Genomic DNA, 17,093 nt, shown 5'->3' with positions numbered 1-17,093 from the left:
TGGGCTTGAACTATATAAGAAAACAAGCTGATTAGCTAGAAAGATCACTCCGTGATTAAGAGCACTTGATGCTATTGCAGAGGATTCAGGACTAGTTGCCAGCATCCACAAGACAGCTTACAACTGTCTGTTACTCCAGTTACACTGGACCTAGGACTTTTTCTGTCTTCCACAGTGACCAGGAATGTATGTGGTGAATTTGCACATGTGCAGGCAAATGAACAAAGCAACTAAAGCAAGCTATAGGAAGCAGGCCAATAAGCTGCACCCCCCCCCCCCCAAGGCCTCTACTTCAGTTCCACACACAGGTTCCTGCCCTGAGTTCTTGCCCTCAGTGATGGATTGTGACCTGGCTATGTAAGATGAAATTAACCCTTTCTTCTCTAAGTTTCCTTTGGTCATGAACACTATCCAAAAATAGATCATAAACAACTAAGTAAACAAGACTTCTAAAATCCTAATGAGGAATGGCTTATGTGTGAATTTTACAGATAAACCCTAAATGTCAATCCATCTAAAAGGGCTAAAGTTCCCTTAAGGAGCACTATTCAATCTCTTTGTGCACCCTTACTTTAGTAACTAGTTTTTTTATGGAACCAGATAGACATTTCTTTATATAATACCTCTTTGAATTAGAAGTCATGGATGAATGCTGCTTACTGGTCTGTTCTCATGGCTTTCTCAGTTGGCTTTTTTTTAAAAAAAATCCTGAACCCAGCCTTTTCACATCATTCATCAAATCTAGAAAATGCATTAGGAGCTTGCCCACAAGTGTACATCATCCAAGGACAGCCCATGCCCTCCTGTCATTTTGTGTTAAGAGCTGCTTCATGCATTATGCTAGTTATAGATAAAACAAGAAATCTGAACCCCTGGCATCCCTAGCAATCTTTTACTATCTAGGAGTCAAGATTCCCTGCTTCTGTTGATGGATTGGGCAAAATTTCACAAATGGGAACCTTGGGGAAATTCTGTGTCTTGTCCAACTTCTTTCCCATCTCCTGGATAGTGATGGAAGATTCAGATTCAAGAGCTGTATGCTCTGTGGGAATTGGTTCATAAAAAAATTTCCCATAGTTCTAAATAATTGATTGTGTGCGGTTAAATTTGTTCTTTCAGGTTTACAAAGGTTTAAACAATCAAGAACAGCTCAAACATAAATTAAAGGCAAACATAATTATTCCTTTTACCCTGATGAAACTGTTCTGTAATTTTCTACACTGTGCAGAAAATGTCCTGGGTTCTGTGCAAATTATTTACTGTATGCAACTGTAGCATTTTGTTTTTTCCCTGTGGACCCTGAAATTAAGGAAGAATAACATGAGAGCTCAATTTTTGACCCATACACCTCAAACCTAATCTAATGACCTGATTCTTCTATCCCTCACTCAGAAACTTGCTTCACCTATTCTATTCCTATTGGTTGTAGATGCTCCATGCTTGCAACATCAAGTCCACTTGCAAGTCTATTTCAATTTTTATTCGTTTGCCACTGCTGCAATGAGAAATGAGGACAACTTAAATTGCTTAAGAAAACATGAAATTATTTCTTAGTTGTAGAAGTCAGAAAAAAATAGTATAATAAGCAAAATCAAAGCCTCAGTATGGCTGTGTGGTAGTTTGAATGACAATGGCCCCAGTTAACTCTTATATTTGACTGCTTAGTCACTAGGAGTGGAAGCCTTTGATAACATTAGAAGGATTAAGAGGTGTGAAGTTGTTGGAGGAAGTGTATCTATGGGGGAGGGCTTTGTGGTTTCAAAAGTTTATGCCAAGCCTAAATTCCTAAACTCTCTCTCTTCTCTCTCTCTCTCTCTCTCTCTCTCTCTCTCTCTCTCTCTCTCTCTCTCTCTCCAGGATGATCTACATCTCAAGTACTACTCCAACAGCTTGCTGGAGCCATGCTTCCAGCCATGCTGATCGTGGACTAAACTTCTGAAACTATAAGCCAGCTCTGACTTAAATACTTTCTTTTAGAAGAGTGGCCATGTTCATTGTGTCTTCCCATAGCAATAGAATACTGACTAAGATAGATTACATTCTTTCTTAGAGGCTAGGAGAAAATAAATTCCTTATCTTCTCCAGTGTTGAGGAGCTGCACTCAACCAAAGTCAACAGAGTAGCATCTTGAAAATATTCTCAGGCTGATGACATTAGTCATGATTTTTTAAAATTAGGTATTTTCTTCATTTACATTTCAAATGCTATCCCAAAAGTCCCCCCAAACCCTACCCACCCACTCCCCTACCCACCCACTCCCACTTCTTGGCCCTGGCATTCCCCCGTACTGAGACATATAAAGTTTGCAAGACCAAGGGGTCTCTCTTCCCAATGATGGCCGACTAGCCCATCTTATGCTACATATGCAGCTAGAGACACGAGCTCCGGGGTACTGGTTAGTTCATAGTGTTGTTCCACCTATAGGGTTGCAGTTCCTTTTAGCTCCTTGGGTACTTTCTCTAGCTCCTCCATTGGGGGCCCTGTGTTCCATCCAATAGCTGATTGTAAGCATCCACTTCTAACTTGATGGAATTTAGAATTGCTTAGAAGATACACCTTTGGACATGTTTGTGAGAACATTTTTGTAAGGGAAATGAGGGGGAAAGATCTGCTCTCCAAGTTGGTGGCACCTTCCACTTAGTAGCCCTGGTACAGAAAGGTCTGAGGAGAAAGCAACCTGTGCTTTGACTGCCTTTGCTTCTAAAGCTGCGTTAGATGCCAGCATCTTCGGTCTTTTCTTCTGGATTTTCTTGCCTTTCAATACTAGATCATGATTCCTGAAACTTCCTGCTTTATAAACTGAGGAGCTACTGGGTTATCTCCTTCCCTATCATGAGGACAACCACTGCTGGACTATTAGTTCTTATTGTGCAAGTGAGTGTCATCTAACGCATGCACACACATGCAGGCATGGGGTGGAGGGCAGCATGCATGAGCATATGCACACATGCGCGCGCGCGCACACACACACACACACACACACACACACACACACACACACACACACTTAAGAAAATGCCTCCATCAGATTGGCTATAGGCAAGACTGTAGGGCATTTTCTTAATTAGTGACTGATGGGGGAAGGGCCAGTTCACTGTGGGCTGTCGCACTCCTAGGCTCTTGGCTCTGGGTTTTGTAAGAAAGCAGGTTGAGCAAGTCATGAGGACCAAGAGAGTAAGTAGCACTCCTCCATGACCTCTGCATCAGCTCCAGCCTCCAGATTGTTGCCCTGAATTTATGTTCTAATTTACATTAATGGTGAACTGTGATATGGAAGTATAAACAAAATAAGCTCTTTCCTTTCCCAATGCTTTTGATCATGGTGCTTAACCACAGCCATAGCAACCCTGACTAAGAGACTGCCATACGCTCATCTCTTACCATTCAACAAGATACACACTTGCAGTTCCATAGGTGCTTCTGAGTAAAACAGCTTTGGTCCTAGACAAGTTTTCCACAAGACATGATTTTGTCAGTTACACGTGTAAATGGATGTGCAAGGCTCTAATCATGGCTATGTGAGAACATAAAACTTTTGTGTTTAGGCAATTTTTTAAAATTTCCCTCAATTGCATAAACTCCAGTGAGACAGACTTCAATTCAATTCTTGGCCCCATGTTCTATCATCTACATCCCTTGGAAAAAGCTGTTTTGTTTTCATGCCATACTATTCTGAGTCAGATACATCTTCTGTACCCTTTATAGGATCCTCACCACCTCTGAGCTCCCTATGTGCATTCTGAACCATCTGAGTTGTGTTAAATCATACAGCAAAAGACTTAGAAAAATAAATAAGAAAGCAAATAAGATCATGCCTGCTAAGTACACTTCAAATGATCATTGAGATAGCTTTTTCAAAGACTTATTACATGTATTCTGCTCTATAGAACTGTTCTTCTCTGAAAATATTTTAAATTTGATATTCCCAGAATATTTCTCTCTTATCTATGTTTTATATGTCTATCTTATCTATCTTTTATAAGTTGCCTTGATCATGGTGTCTCTTTGCAACAATAAAACAGTAACTAAATACCCAGACAGAGCACTCAAAAGAATGACTTTAAATATGTTCAAAGAAATCAAAGAAAAAAATTAAGCTCTTTATTCTGAACAAAAGTGACTGGATGAAGTAAGGAAGACTATGTAAGATATGAAAAAGAATTCAACAAAGAGATGTGAATAGTGGAAGAAGTGAAATACTTTACATGAAAAAAATATAGGTTGAACAAAAATCTCTATGCAAAGTTTCTACAAAAAAACAAAAAACAAAAAAAAAAAAAACTATACCAAGAAGAGGGAAGAACAACTGAGCTTGAAGACAAGGTGGAGGAATTAGAACAAACAAGGGCAAAGATAAAACAGTAATAAGGTACCAGTGTGGATTCCAACATAGACATGGTGTTCTGAAAAGACCAAGTCTATGAATAGGCATGGAAGAAGGAAAAAATATAGTTCTAAAGGCAAAGAAACATTTAAAAAACATTATGACAGAAAATGTCCCATTGTCAGGAAAAGATATGCCAATCCAACATTTAGGACCTCAGACAGACCGTAAAAGAACCTCCCTTGTCATATTATAATTAAAATATTAAATATACAACAAAGGAAGTGTACTGAAAGCACCAAGAAAGAAACGCCAAGTCACATATAAATGCATTCCTGGAAAACTAACAGCAGATTTTTCTAACAGGAATTTAAAAGCCCAGATTACTATCTCGTACTAAAAGTACTAAAAGATAATAACTGCCAAACCATACCACTGCACCCAGCAAAACTATCTATTATAAACAAAAATTTTTTTCATGGCAAAAATAAGCTAAAGCAATTTATAATCACTATGCCAGGTTGACAGAAAATACTGTGAAGAATCCTCTAGAACTGAAGAACAAATTCATCTGTGGGCCACAGTAGAAGAACAGCTAAGCCACTGAGAAAGATGAAGGGGGGAATTAAACACTATAAAAACAAAACAAAAAACAAAAACTAACAACAACAACAACAACAACAACAACAAAAACAACCCAACATGGACAGGAATCAACACAAACTTTTCCATCATAACTGAATATCAATGGGTCTTAATTTCCTAATCAAAAGATACAGACTAGCAGACTAGGATCAATCAGCAGGAAACATGTACTTGCTGCTTCCAAGAAATGCGTTGCATCACAAAAGACAGACACTCTCTGGGTGAAAGGATTGAAAAAGTTGTTGGACAAGCAAATGGATCTTAGGAAAGGGCTGTCACTGGTTTAATGTCTGACAAAAGAGACTTCAAACTGGAACTAGTGGGAAAGGGTAAAACATTCATGCTAATTTAGGGTACAATCCATCAAGAGGACAGTATAATGTTAAACTTATATGTCTCAGACACAACTGCAACACCGCTAGCCACTAGGGAAATGTAAATGAAAGCCACTTTGAGATTCCATCTCATCTCAGTCAAATAGCTACTAAGAAGAAAATAAATGACAACAAATGCCTTGGAGGATGTGGAGAAAAATATCTCTTACCCACTGTGGAAGGGAGCAGCTACTATGGAAGTGTGTGTGGGAGGTTGTCAAAAAAGCTAAAAATAGAGCTATCATATCAGCCATCCATACCATTACTGAGCAAATACCTAAAGCACAGAGAGACTGCCCATCACCCCTCTATTAATAATGTCTTAAAAATGGAATCCACATAGATGTTCATCAAGTGATATATGTAATGGAGATGCAAAATGTGTATACAATAGAATTTTATTTGTCTGCTAAGAAAAAATAAATTACTAAATTTTTAGGAGTAGATGGAACTAGCAAATATTTAACTAAATGAAGTTACCCAGGCACAGCCAGGCATACACTGAATGTTTTCTCTCATATGTGGATCTTAGCTTTGAATTTTTAGATGTATATGAATAATTCTTGGTGTCTATAGAGGTCAGGAAACTCAAAAAGGCCCATGAGAAGTGTTGGAGGTGGGATAAGGGATGAGATAATAATAGAACAAATATCATATAAGAGCATGGGGAATACTGCGAGTTAAAAATTTAAGTATAGATAGGGATGGGCAACAGGGGAGAGGAAAGAATGGGGTAGAGTACGCTAACAAACACTAAACATGTAGGAAAGACTTACAGAAGCCTACTACTTTGCTAGCTACTTAAAAAAATTCCTTTGATATAGTTCAACAACCCTATATGATAAAAATCCTGGAAACTATAAACAAAACAAACATACCTGAACATGATAAAAACTACATATGAGAAAACTTTAGTCAGCATTATACTAAATGCAAAAATAAAAGTATCTCCTATAAAGTCAGGGTAATAATTCTGTCCATCCTTACTCAAAATGAGGTTTAAAGTCCTAGCTATAACACACACACACACACACACACACACACACACACACACACACAGGAAACAAAGTAAATACAAATAGAAGAGACAAAAAATAAAACTTTGTATTTGTAGATGATATGATCATGTACTTAAAACCCCCCAAAGCTATACAAGATAACATGAAGATAATTACAGGTTAATGCTAAGGTATAGCAAACATGCCTAGCAAAGATCAGAATACAAAATTGACATAGAAAAATCAGTATCTCCTTTATACATCAATACTTAATTATTGAGAAACCAATTGTGTGGGGGATCCCATTCAGTCACCAGAGAAATGCAAAGCGAAACGTCATTGAAGTTCTCTGTCTTCCCAGTCAGAATAGGTGTCATGAAGAAAACAGTAAGTTCTGTGAAAAGACACATAAAAACGGAGCTTTCTACACTGCTGGTGGGAATCACTGCGGTTGATCACACACTAGAGATCAATATGGAGGATCTCAAATGCTGAAAATATAAGCATCCCTTGATGGAATTATATCATTCCTGAGTGTATATCTGAAGTACTATAAGCAAGCATACCACAGAGATACTGCACAGCCATGTCTACTGCAACACTATTCATAATAGCCAAGCGATGGTACCAGATCAGTATAAAAGGAATATATAGCACCTATACACAACAAGCCTTTATTCAGCCATAAAAAAAGAGTTGAGTTATACTATTTGCTGGAAATTGGACAGAACTAGACATCATGATGTTAAGTAAATTAGTCAAACTTGGATTAAATTTGCATGAGAAGGAGGCATGCACGAGGGAAGGAGAACAAGGAACTAGAGAGCAGACACCAAGGCTGTGCAGAGTGGAGGGAATCTATGCGGAATCTAGAGTTAAATGTGTGTTTGCGTGTGCATTGTGTGTAATGAAAGAGGGAACGGGGGGGGGAACAAAATAGGGTAATAATGGGGGTCAAGAAAAGCATCACATTTAGATTTTTACTGTACACTTCGATATAACGACAGGAAATTAGTGGGGACTATTTGGTATGCAAGAAAAGGATTAGAGGAGGGGTGAAGAAGGTCCAGGGTAAATCAAGACACAAGATATTCAAAGTACAATGAGATCTATGTAAAAGCAAGGATACCCATCATTTTTTGCATTCTAGATTTGGAAATCAATAACAGATGACTGTGCTGTTTAGAAGGAAGGTGTTATCTCTAAGCTCCCAACCCCTACATCTTCCCCAGCGCTGTGTCCCTGACTCTCTGGAAAACGTCCATGTTGCTGTTTGTTGCCTACTGTTCCTCACTGCACTCCTCTCCCTCCCTTTAGTAGCACACTTCAATTTGTAAAAGGTTAATGTTTAATTAAGAATCTAGCAGCATATGTCGGCAGAGAGCTTTTTGAAACACATAGCCTCTCAATTAGCGTAATGACTTCATCCACTCATACCCTGAGAAGGGTCAACTCACACCTTCCCTTCACTCGGGGTCATACTTGGTGTCTGTTCTCTAGTTCCTTGTTCTGCCTCTCTCAAGCATGCTCCCTCCTCATGTCCTTGCTTGTGTGAGTAGATCAGGCTGGCTCATAGCGAGCTTATAAAATGGCAGAAGGTAGATAAGGCTGAGGAAATTCATTCCATCCCTGCTTTCTCAGGTGTACAAAGCAGTCATGGCAAGCTGCAGTCACTCACTGTCCTGGACGCCTTTTATCTCATCACTGCTTGTATGATGAAGCCCACACATGCCTAATTTTAGTGTCCATATAGTAGTTCGATGCATTGCCTCTGGTTTTTACCGATGCCGCAGAAAGCAGTGAGTTTCCTTCACTGCATTTACAACATGTTTTTATTGAGAAGCAATAAAAGAAATAAAAGGCATCATTACAATGATTCTCTAAAAAGGCAAAACAAACAAGCTTTTCTCTTAATTTCTCACTCCATCTTTCATATCTTGACTGAAAAGAGTTGGGAGAAGGATGCTTTAAATTATTATTTAGCTGAAGATGATTGAATAAGAATCAATAATTATAAAGTCAGTTCCTTTTGTCTTGAATGTTCCTCTGTAATGGCAACTAAAATAGGCCCGAGCCCCCAAACCAAACCAGAAGTGACAGAGAGCCAGAGAGCCATGACTGACTTTTAAAATACCTGCCAAATGAAATTGCTCTCAACACACACACACAGTAGAACACAAGTATGTTCTACTGTTTGGTTGGAACATTTAATTTCATTAGTGTTTAACAGATGTTTCATTAATTAGCAGTCTATAACTGTTAAAGATAAAGTATCAAAATATCATTCTAAAACTTGTTATAGAGTGGCAGATTCACATAAGCATCACCAGTTTAAAGTTAGAAACTGAACTTTCATGTGGGGTGTGTGTGTGTCTGTGTGTGTGTCTGTGTGTGTGTGTCTGTGTGTGTGTGTCTGTGTGTGTGTGTCTGTGTGTGTGTCTGTGTGTGTGTGTCTGTGTGTGTGTGTCTGTGTGTGTCTCTGTGTGTGTGTGTCTGTCTCTGTGTGTGTGTTTGCCTATGTGTGTGTGTCTGTGTGTCTCTGTGTGTCTGTGTGTGTGTCTGTGTGTGTCTGTGTCTCTATGTGTGTGTGTCTCTCTCTGTGTATGTGTCTCTATGTGTCTGTGTGTCTGTGTGTCTGTGTGTCTCTGTCTGTGTGTCTCTGTGTGTCTCTATGTGTGTGTCTATTTGTCTGTGTGTCTGTGTGTGTGTGTGTCTGTGTGTCTGTGTGTGTGTGTGTCTCTGTGTGTCTGTCTGTCCTGTCTATCGCTTCTCTGACCCTTCCTCCATTTCTTCTCTTTCCCTGGAATCAGCTAGCACGCATGCTCACACCATTCACCTGCGGATTCTTAGCCCCCACAACTCCAATTAGCATTTCTCCCAGGGAGCATTTCAACACCTTCAGCCTCCACAACATTGAAATCTTCCCATTTGTGTCTAGCAACCCAATTTGGTCAATTTCACCTGCATTCCTGTGAGCCTGTTATTCAGGTTACAGCCCCAGAGTCTCCACAGTACCAGTACGTGGGAAGGCAACGGGAGAACTCAGTGTTTTCTTTCAGGCTGCCGCAAGAACATGTAGAGTACTGTGACTCACGAAGTTAGCAAACAGTCTTACCTTCCCAGGCGGAGTAGAGTTCTGGGGACAAGCAATGTTCATTCTCCAAAGCCACTGCTCACCTGGGCCCTCTAAAGCTGTTCATCAACCCCTCACAGCTGTTCACCTGAGCCACCTCCCTAGATGCTCACCAGAACCCCCTGTCTCCCCCACATCCCTATCCACCTGCCGCAAGCTCCACTCCTAGACTGTCTGAAAGACATAGACCAGGAAGCAGTAGAGCATTTGACTAATCCTGCATGATATTTTCATACTCCACGCCCATTTGTTCTAAGGAAAAACTTGTTTTCCTGAGCTGAAGGAGACACTGAAAAGAGGGGACCTGGACAACACAGCTCCCTCAGAAATGAGTCTAACTAAAGAGGTTCTGGGCATCCATGTGCCCTTAAGATCCTCTGAGCTCTACTTCATGCTGCACCGAAAGCTAGGGAAGGGGACTATTGAAGATGAGCAACTCACTCTGCTCCTTAAGGACAGTTTGTGGCATCTGGAATGCAGATCAGCAGTGAGATCTCACTGAGGAATGTTGAGGCATTCCTCCAGAGAGGGTGAATTCATTCAAGGGAAGGGGGCTTTCTGGAGAATAATGCCCTCACTGGTTCTCAGGGCATAGTACTTTCCTGAAGAGTGGGGCTGAAGGGGTTAAACTTGGCTTAGACTGCCTGGAGAATGCTGAAGGCAGAGAGCACTAAGACAGTAGAATAGGACAGTGCCTTTGGGGGAATGCCAAGGAGTCTTTGTGGTGAGAACAGAGCATGCGAAAGTAAAATAGACTGGAGAGGCCAAAGAATCAGGGAGCCTGTCTAGTGGGTTGAATTATGACTTATGACTCAGAAATCCCACGTACGAATTAGGGTAGGATGATGACCCTACATCTTATATTAATTTTTAAGTTTATGTGTGGGTAGGTATGCGTCTGTGTATCTGTATGCCATTTGTGTGCAGGGGCCCATGGGAACCAGAGAGGATGTTGGATCTTCTGGAGCTGCAGTTACAGGCAATTGGGAGTCACCCAATGTGGGTGCTGGAAACTGAGTCTGGGTGCCTGGGAAGAGTAGTAAGCTCTCTTAATCACCGAGCCCTGTCTCCAGGCTCATTCGTGTCCGAGGTTAGTAATTTTCATATAGTTATGAAAGTAAAGCTTCTAAGGGAATAGTGACGCGTGCTCCTGTTATTCTTTGTGCATAGATGGATGGGTGGTTTGGTTGATCAAAAAGCCTAACTGGGGTGACATCACTGATTAGCAACTGCCAAAATACTAGAATAGTTAGTGTCCATTAATTTAATGGACCAAAACTGTTCTTGACATATCTGACTATTCTTTTGCCAGTTAAGAAGGGTCTTCAGAACCAGTTGTTTGGCCTGGCAGCAGCAGGAACACCATCCTGTGAAAGGCATTTATGCACAAGGTCTGCTGTGGAGGACTCAGATGCAGGGATTTCCTACTGAAAAGTTCCCATTGGAGGGCTGGGGAACGACTCTGTGGTTAAGACTCACCACTCTTCCGGAGGACTAAATCCAATCTCCAGCACCCACAGGGCAGCACTCAACCACCTAGTCCATAATTACAGCTGCAGGGTATCTAGAACCCTTTTGTGGGCACTAGGCACACATATAGCACTTACATAAATGTACACAAAAGCTAATAAATAAAACGTCCTGAAAATTCACATGCATTTGGAGTACTTTCACACGTTCGTGTACGGGGAGCTCTCCTGACAGATTGAATCTGTCCAGTGTGATAACTGTTGCACTGCTCCAATGTTAACACAAACAAATAATCAGAATAAACCCCATTTCTCCACGTGACCTAGCAAACATATGGTCTTGTGGTTGAAACTTGGCAAGTTAATTGTCATAAGAACCCTGAAAGGAAGGTGGAATGAATTGGTAATTTTATCCCTAGGTCAGACCTCTGCCCTTGATATTTCCCTGTTCCCACAGACGGGCTAATGCTTGAGAATCAAGTACATGCTTCTGTTTACATTTCTCCCCCCTGTGGAATCGCAGTAATGACTGTAATGTGTGCCCTCTGTGTTGGCTTTGCAGCCTCAGGCAGCGCTTCCTCTGTGTTTTATTTTGTTTGTAAAGACTTTCTTGGATATCTAAGGCAGCAATGCTCTTTTGTTTTCTTTCCTCACCTGGGTTCAACATGGGAGGACTTAATACCACTCATAAAAAAAGGCACCATACCTATCCAAAGGTTCATGACAGCACTAACAGCTCCTGCTTCTGTTTCCAAGCCTGGATGCCCCTTTGACAAGGTTACAGAACCTCTGGAATAATTCCTTGCAGAATGATCCATGGTCATTTCCCATACTTTGGGATGTCCCTTTCTCATACATCCTGTATGCTACCTTCTCAGTCCCTGCCAGTGGTCAAGTCATGATCTTTAAAATTAAAATCATTTCATAATCTTAAGCCATCTTTTTGAGAAATGGTGTCACTATGTATACTTGGCTGGACTGGAGCTCAATATGTAGAGCAGGCTAGCCTTGAACTCACAGAGTGCTTGCTCTCCTCTACCTTGAACTCTTCATTTCTTGATCTAGAAAGAGAACCTTCATTTTGTAGTCTTGTCTCCTTTTTCTGTTTAGACTCACTTTTTTCCCCCTGCTAGCAACCTAAAGTTTCAATGCACCTATAGATAGTTTATTTGTCTTCTATGTGTCTGGCAATATTTTTATTTGAATTGTCCCTATCAAGATTATAAACTTTTGCTATGGATGGTAGTATATGCCTTTAGTCCTAGCACTTGGGAGGCAGAGGCAAGCACTCTGTGAGTTCAAGGATAACCTGGTCTACATATCGAGCTCTAGTCCAGTCAATTATGCATAGTGAGAGCATGTCTCAAAAAGATGACTTAAGATTATGAAATGATATCCTGCTCAGTGTCTTTAAGTTTCCAGCTACTTACCAGAAAGGAGGGGCTATTTGGTAATGTAGGCGTAGATGCAACGAGTCTAAAGAACACAGGCAAGATTCAGAAGTAGCCATTCCATTTTGTACCATAAATTTAAGCTCAACTCTTAGCTGCTCCTGATTATTTCTTGTTGAACCACAACCAATGAGGAGGACATGTTGACTACTCAAAATCAGGGATCACAGAAGTCAGGAAGAGCCTCCTCAGATGCAACATAGACTACACAAAGGGCATGAAAATCTGAAGACTGACCTGGAGAAAACGAAGCACTCATCCAATAACACAATGAAGGCTGTCACTTCTAAGGATCAAGATGACACCTGAGCAATGTGGGATCCATCTTGGTAGTTAAGGTGAAATTTGATGTGTCGAGAACCAGTAGATGTTCAAACAAAGAGGAAATTTTGGCTTTTTGTTTTAGGTATCATAACTGATGTGGGCAGACTTGTATAGGTCAAAATCTTAACCAACCATCTCAATTCACATATAACCATTCAAGACAAAAAGCAAATAAGAGAAAGCAAACACGGAGAGGGGCAGTGGTGAGCAATGGGAAGAAGGACAACAAGGACTCTCAGAGATGAGTTTATTAAAACAAAGGCTTCACAGGGTAACATGTCCAGCCTCAACTGTCTCTGACACCAGACATACACACTATACCTTCCAGATATATTGAATTAATAGATTTTCCCCAGATTGTCTATTTTGTCTAACCTCATGATTTTGCATGTACTCTTTCACCTGCCCTTCTGTTTGACAGGTCCCAGGTTAGTCCATGTATTTGAAAGTTTTCTGCTACTATTAAAAAAAAATACCCAATGTGGATAATTTATTTTTTTAGAGACCAAAAGTCCAAATAATGTGGTTGGTGTTGTATGGGAGAGGTCTTTCCTGGATAGATCACCTTATATTCTATAGGTTGGGAGCATGGGAGAGGTAACTCTAGATTGGAAGCCGAAGAGCATAGAAAATGATAGGGCTTGTTTTCAAACAAGCTTTTGTTGAAAACCAACTCAGAGCTCCAGAAGAGCTACCTCAATCTCTTCCAGAGTCAGTGTTTGCAATGACCTAAAGAAGTTCTGCTAGGCTCCACCTCTTAAAGGTTCCACAGCCTCTTAATATGATCGCAAGATCACCACGGTCTCAACCCTCTGCCATGTTGGGCTTCCAGGGTCTTTTATAAATCTCCTCTTGATGCTATGCTCACTTATTTTGACATCTTCCATGGCATTCTGTTTTAAAGCACATAACAATCATATTGCACACATTACCCTGTTTTACAGGTAAGGACCTAAGACATGGAGAAACAGCAGCAGTCAGAATAGAACCAGACTCAAAGCCACACAATTAGGTTCTATTCTGTGTCCCTCTCAGGGCAATGCTAATGCCGCTACCACATATCACCACTGTGCCTTGCATATATTCCATAATATTGTTTACTATGAATGTTGACAGTGTGTGAAAGTACAAGTGTTTATAAATAACTAACTAGCAACTGCTCCTACAAAGACTAGCTGACTCCTCCTCCTGTGCCATACATAACAAATTGAATGAGGTTCCAGGTTGCTGTACAGTAGGTGCTATTCTATCAGAGTGGGCACAGCTCTCCTGCCCTCAGCTTTTTTGTTTGTATGTCTGTCTCTTCTTCATTTTCTCACTGCTTCTAACAAGGTTTACAGGATCAAGCTCCACTAGGCACAGCATACCAGTCAATAGTAAATACTTCTGTGGTTCTCATACTGGCTAAAATTAAATATTCTGAACATTAAAGCCGATGGCTTTTCTTTATTTACAAACATCACTTCTGACTGCAGGAAATGCCCGTCAGATTTCAATTAGTAATGAGAGTAATGTCTTAAAATTCAAACCAAAAGTTTTGCATTATTCATGGTTTATCCATTCTTCATTCTCATCAAAACCAAGTCCTATCATCTTGTCCCCTTGAAGTCCACTCAGACATTTTTCTATCTATGTGTACTGACACTACCTGTTCAATCTGAATATTGCTCTGTTATACCCCTTGCTGGTCCTCATTTTTTTCTGGGTTCCTCTTACTCTAATCCATTCCAATATCTAATAGAGATCTGACCTGTCACGTGCCATTTTCAGGTACCCTGAAGGGCTATTTCTCCCATACACCACGTGAAGATCCAGATTCCACTTTTAGAGACGAACTTGTTCGCACTTCTTTGCTTGTATGGTCCCTACATATCATTTAAAAACCAAGCCGTTCATCTGACTATGTTTTACAAAGTGGAAAGATATTTAGCTAGACTCCAGTGCTACAAACTTGCCCATAATTTGATTATAAACAGTATTTTTCACAACTGATCTTTTATGAACTTGTCTAAAAGTGCCTGAGAAATACACCTATAGCTGGATTTCAGCATCATGGTCAACTGAGAATTTTACAGGCCAGAGAATCAAGAATTGGTGAGAATATTTTACTTTGTTCAAAATTATACCTATGAGCAAGGATCTGAGGTATTATGCATATTCATAGTACCCTGGAAACACCTCCCCCCTTGTTTGTTTGTTTGTTTGTTTGTTTTTTAACTCAAAGAGACACTGTGTTGTCTAAGCACATATCAAAGACTGAAAGTCACATTCCTGCCACAGGTTTACTGCCAAAGACCCATTCCCTTTCTCTTTGGTGGTGGACTAGAGAGCAGAGGCAGTGACTTCAACCATTTCTTTGTGTTTCTGGTTGGTTCTTAGAGTCCCTTGTAGTTTCTAAATCAGCCCTCTGTTGGTTTTCACAGGTGCAAATACGTTCTAATCTGCCAACCATATGCTACTCTATTTTACAGGAGTCTCATTGAACAGGGGTCTTTAATTCTGATTTTGTCAAAATCGGGTTTTACTGTCTGGCTTGTGCTTTGGGGTTTTACATAAAAAAATACTTTCTCACCCAAATCACAGTGATTTTAAAAACGTTCTATTCTACCTTGTATTCCGTGTCTTTACCTTTATACCTAGTTCTTGCACACTGCTGGGGTTGTTTTTATAATAGCATGAAGACCCGTGCTTGCCTTTTGTGTATACTGAAAGCCAGCATTTGGAATACCATCACCACCTGAATTGGCACTACATCTACTTCCTTCATTTCTGTGTACGATGCCATTTCTCTGACCTTTGCTTCTGTTAGGTGTGTTTTATTTGTTCATGGGTCTGAACCACCACCTCACAGTTTTGGGTTACTGAAGTCTTCAGGTAAATCTCCTTAACCAGGATGGCAAACCCTTTTCTTTGTCCTCAATTTTGCAGCGGTAGTTACTTTGCTGTTGCTGTGATCAAATCCCATGGCTACAGCAGCTTTCAGAAGGAAGGGCTTATTTGGATTACAGTGGCAGAGAAGTGGGAGTTTGTCATGAAACAGCATCATGGCAGCAGAGAGCAGGCACGACAGGAGAAACAGCTAAGATCTCACATCGTGAAGCACAAGCAAGCAAGAGTCAGAGATAGAGTCAACTTGGAATGGTGCAAGGCTTTGAAACCTCAAAGACAACACCTACTGATGTATTTCCTCCGGTGAGACCATACCTCCTGAACCCACCCAAGTAGCACCATAGCCTGGGGACCAGTTATTCAAATACCAGAGCCTATGGGGAACATTCATTTAAACCACCATGTTGGCCTTAAATGTTATTGTGCGTTCAATGTTTAGGATGACTTTGCTGAAAGTTCAGCGGAAATTTACCACCCATGCTGGCTTTTACTTAATGCTGCCTTGAACTTATAGAATAATTCTAATAAATATTTAATTTTGCAGTCTTTCTCATCAATAATTGCAGTGTATATCCTCATTTTCTCTAATTCATGATATGCTCTAGTACAATTAATAGTTCCCCTGGTAAATATCGTGTGCTGCTAGTCTTAACTATCAGAGGGAAGAGGGTATGTGAGAGTCTTCAGAGAGGGGGGTGGGGAATAAGGATGTATGTGGAAACTCCCTTCCGTGTGAAGCCCCTCATTTTTGCTTGGGGTTTGATTATCCAGGCGAGGCCCGTGTTTTATATAAGTTGGTAAGGCCTGTCTTTATCTTTCTTTACCATCAGGAGCATTTCTAGGATGCGGAAGAGGACATGTTAGTCGGATTTCCCTGTTTTGGCTCATAGCTTTCAGGGCTCCAGTCCACGATCAACTGCATCAGCACCTTGAAGTCTCAGGGTGGCTGCCAAGTGTTAATTGGAGGAAAACCCGTGGCAGAACAGGACCTCCTACCTCATGGAAAAGAACTGAAAGAAGAGGGTAAAGGCTATGGTTTCATGGTTTCCTGTAAGCACATGACTGAAGTGGCCTGAAGACCACTTCCTGGTCATACATCTGCAATTTCAATACCGCCTGAGAACATCTCCATGAAGTCTGGGCTGCACACTCGCTGGCCTTGGGGGGAAACACTTCAGATCTCAACTATAGTAAGAATTAAAGGCCATATTGGTTTTTAAAAACCACACATGTTTTTAATTGTGTTAAATATAGCTATTAATGAGGCATGATAGCTCACATTTGTAACCCCAACACATGAGAGGCTGAAGTAGGGTCACTATGAGTATAAAGCCACCTAGACCACATAGTGAGTTCCAGGGCTAGGGCTATGAGATCCTAGCTCAACAAAGAAAAAAAAAAGGATAAAATGAAATAAAAATTAATTACTACATAAAAGCACTTGGAGACTAATATATCAACAGGAAGTAGATGTAATAATATGTGG

The 17,093-nt window shown here is 40.5% G+C and overlaps 1 protein-coding gene across 5 annotated transcripts in view; it reads right to left on the bottom strand.

Moving 5' to 3' along the window:
* The window catches only part of Itprid1 (ITPR interacting domain containing 1), a 173,454-nt gene that overhangs the window by 132,203 nt on the left and 24,158 nt on the right, over positions 1-17,093 (bottom strand). Inside the window, exon 1 of one of the 5 annotated variants that reach the window (XM_006505947.3) lies at positions 9,303-10,115. The exons of 3 other annotated variants lie outside the window; for them this stretch is intronic. The gene's annotated coding sequence lies outside the window, so the exon portion shown is untranslated. Of the gene's footprint in view, positions 1-9,302; positions 10,116-17,093 lie in introns of those variants that run through there. One more of the 5 variants, NM_001081665.1, reaches the window with a different exon arrangement.

Source organism: Mus musculus, chromosome 6 (assembly GCF_000001635.26).
Source record: "Mus musculus strain C57BL/6J chromosome 6, GRCm38.p6 C57BL/6J".
Classification (NCBI taxonomy): Eukaryota; Metazoa; Chordata; class Mammalia; order Rodentia; family Muridae; genus Mus; species Mus musculus.
This window is presented reverse-complemented; position numbering and strand designations above follow the sequence as displayed.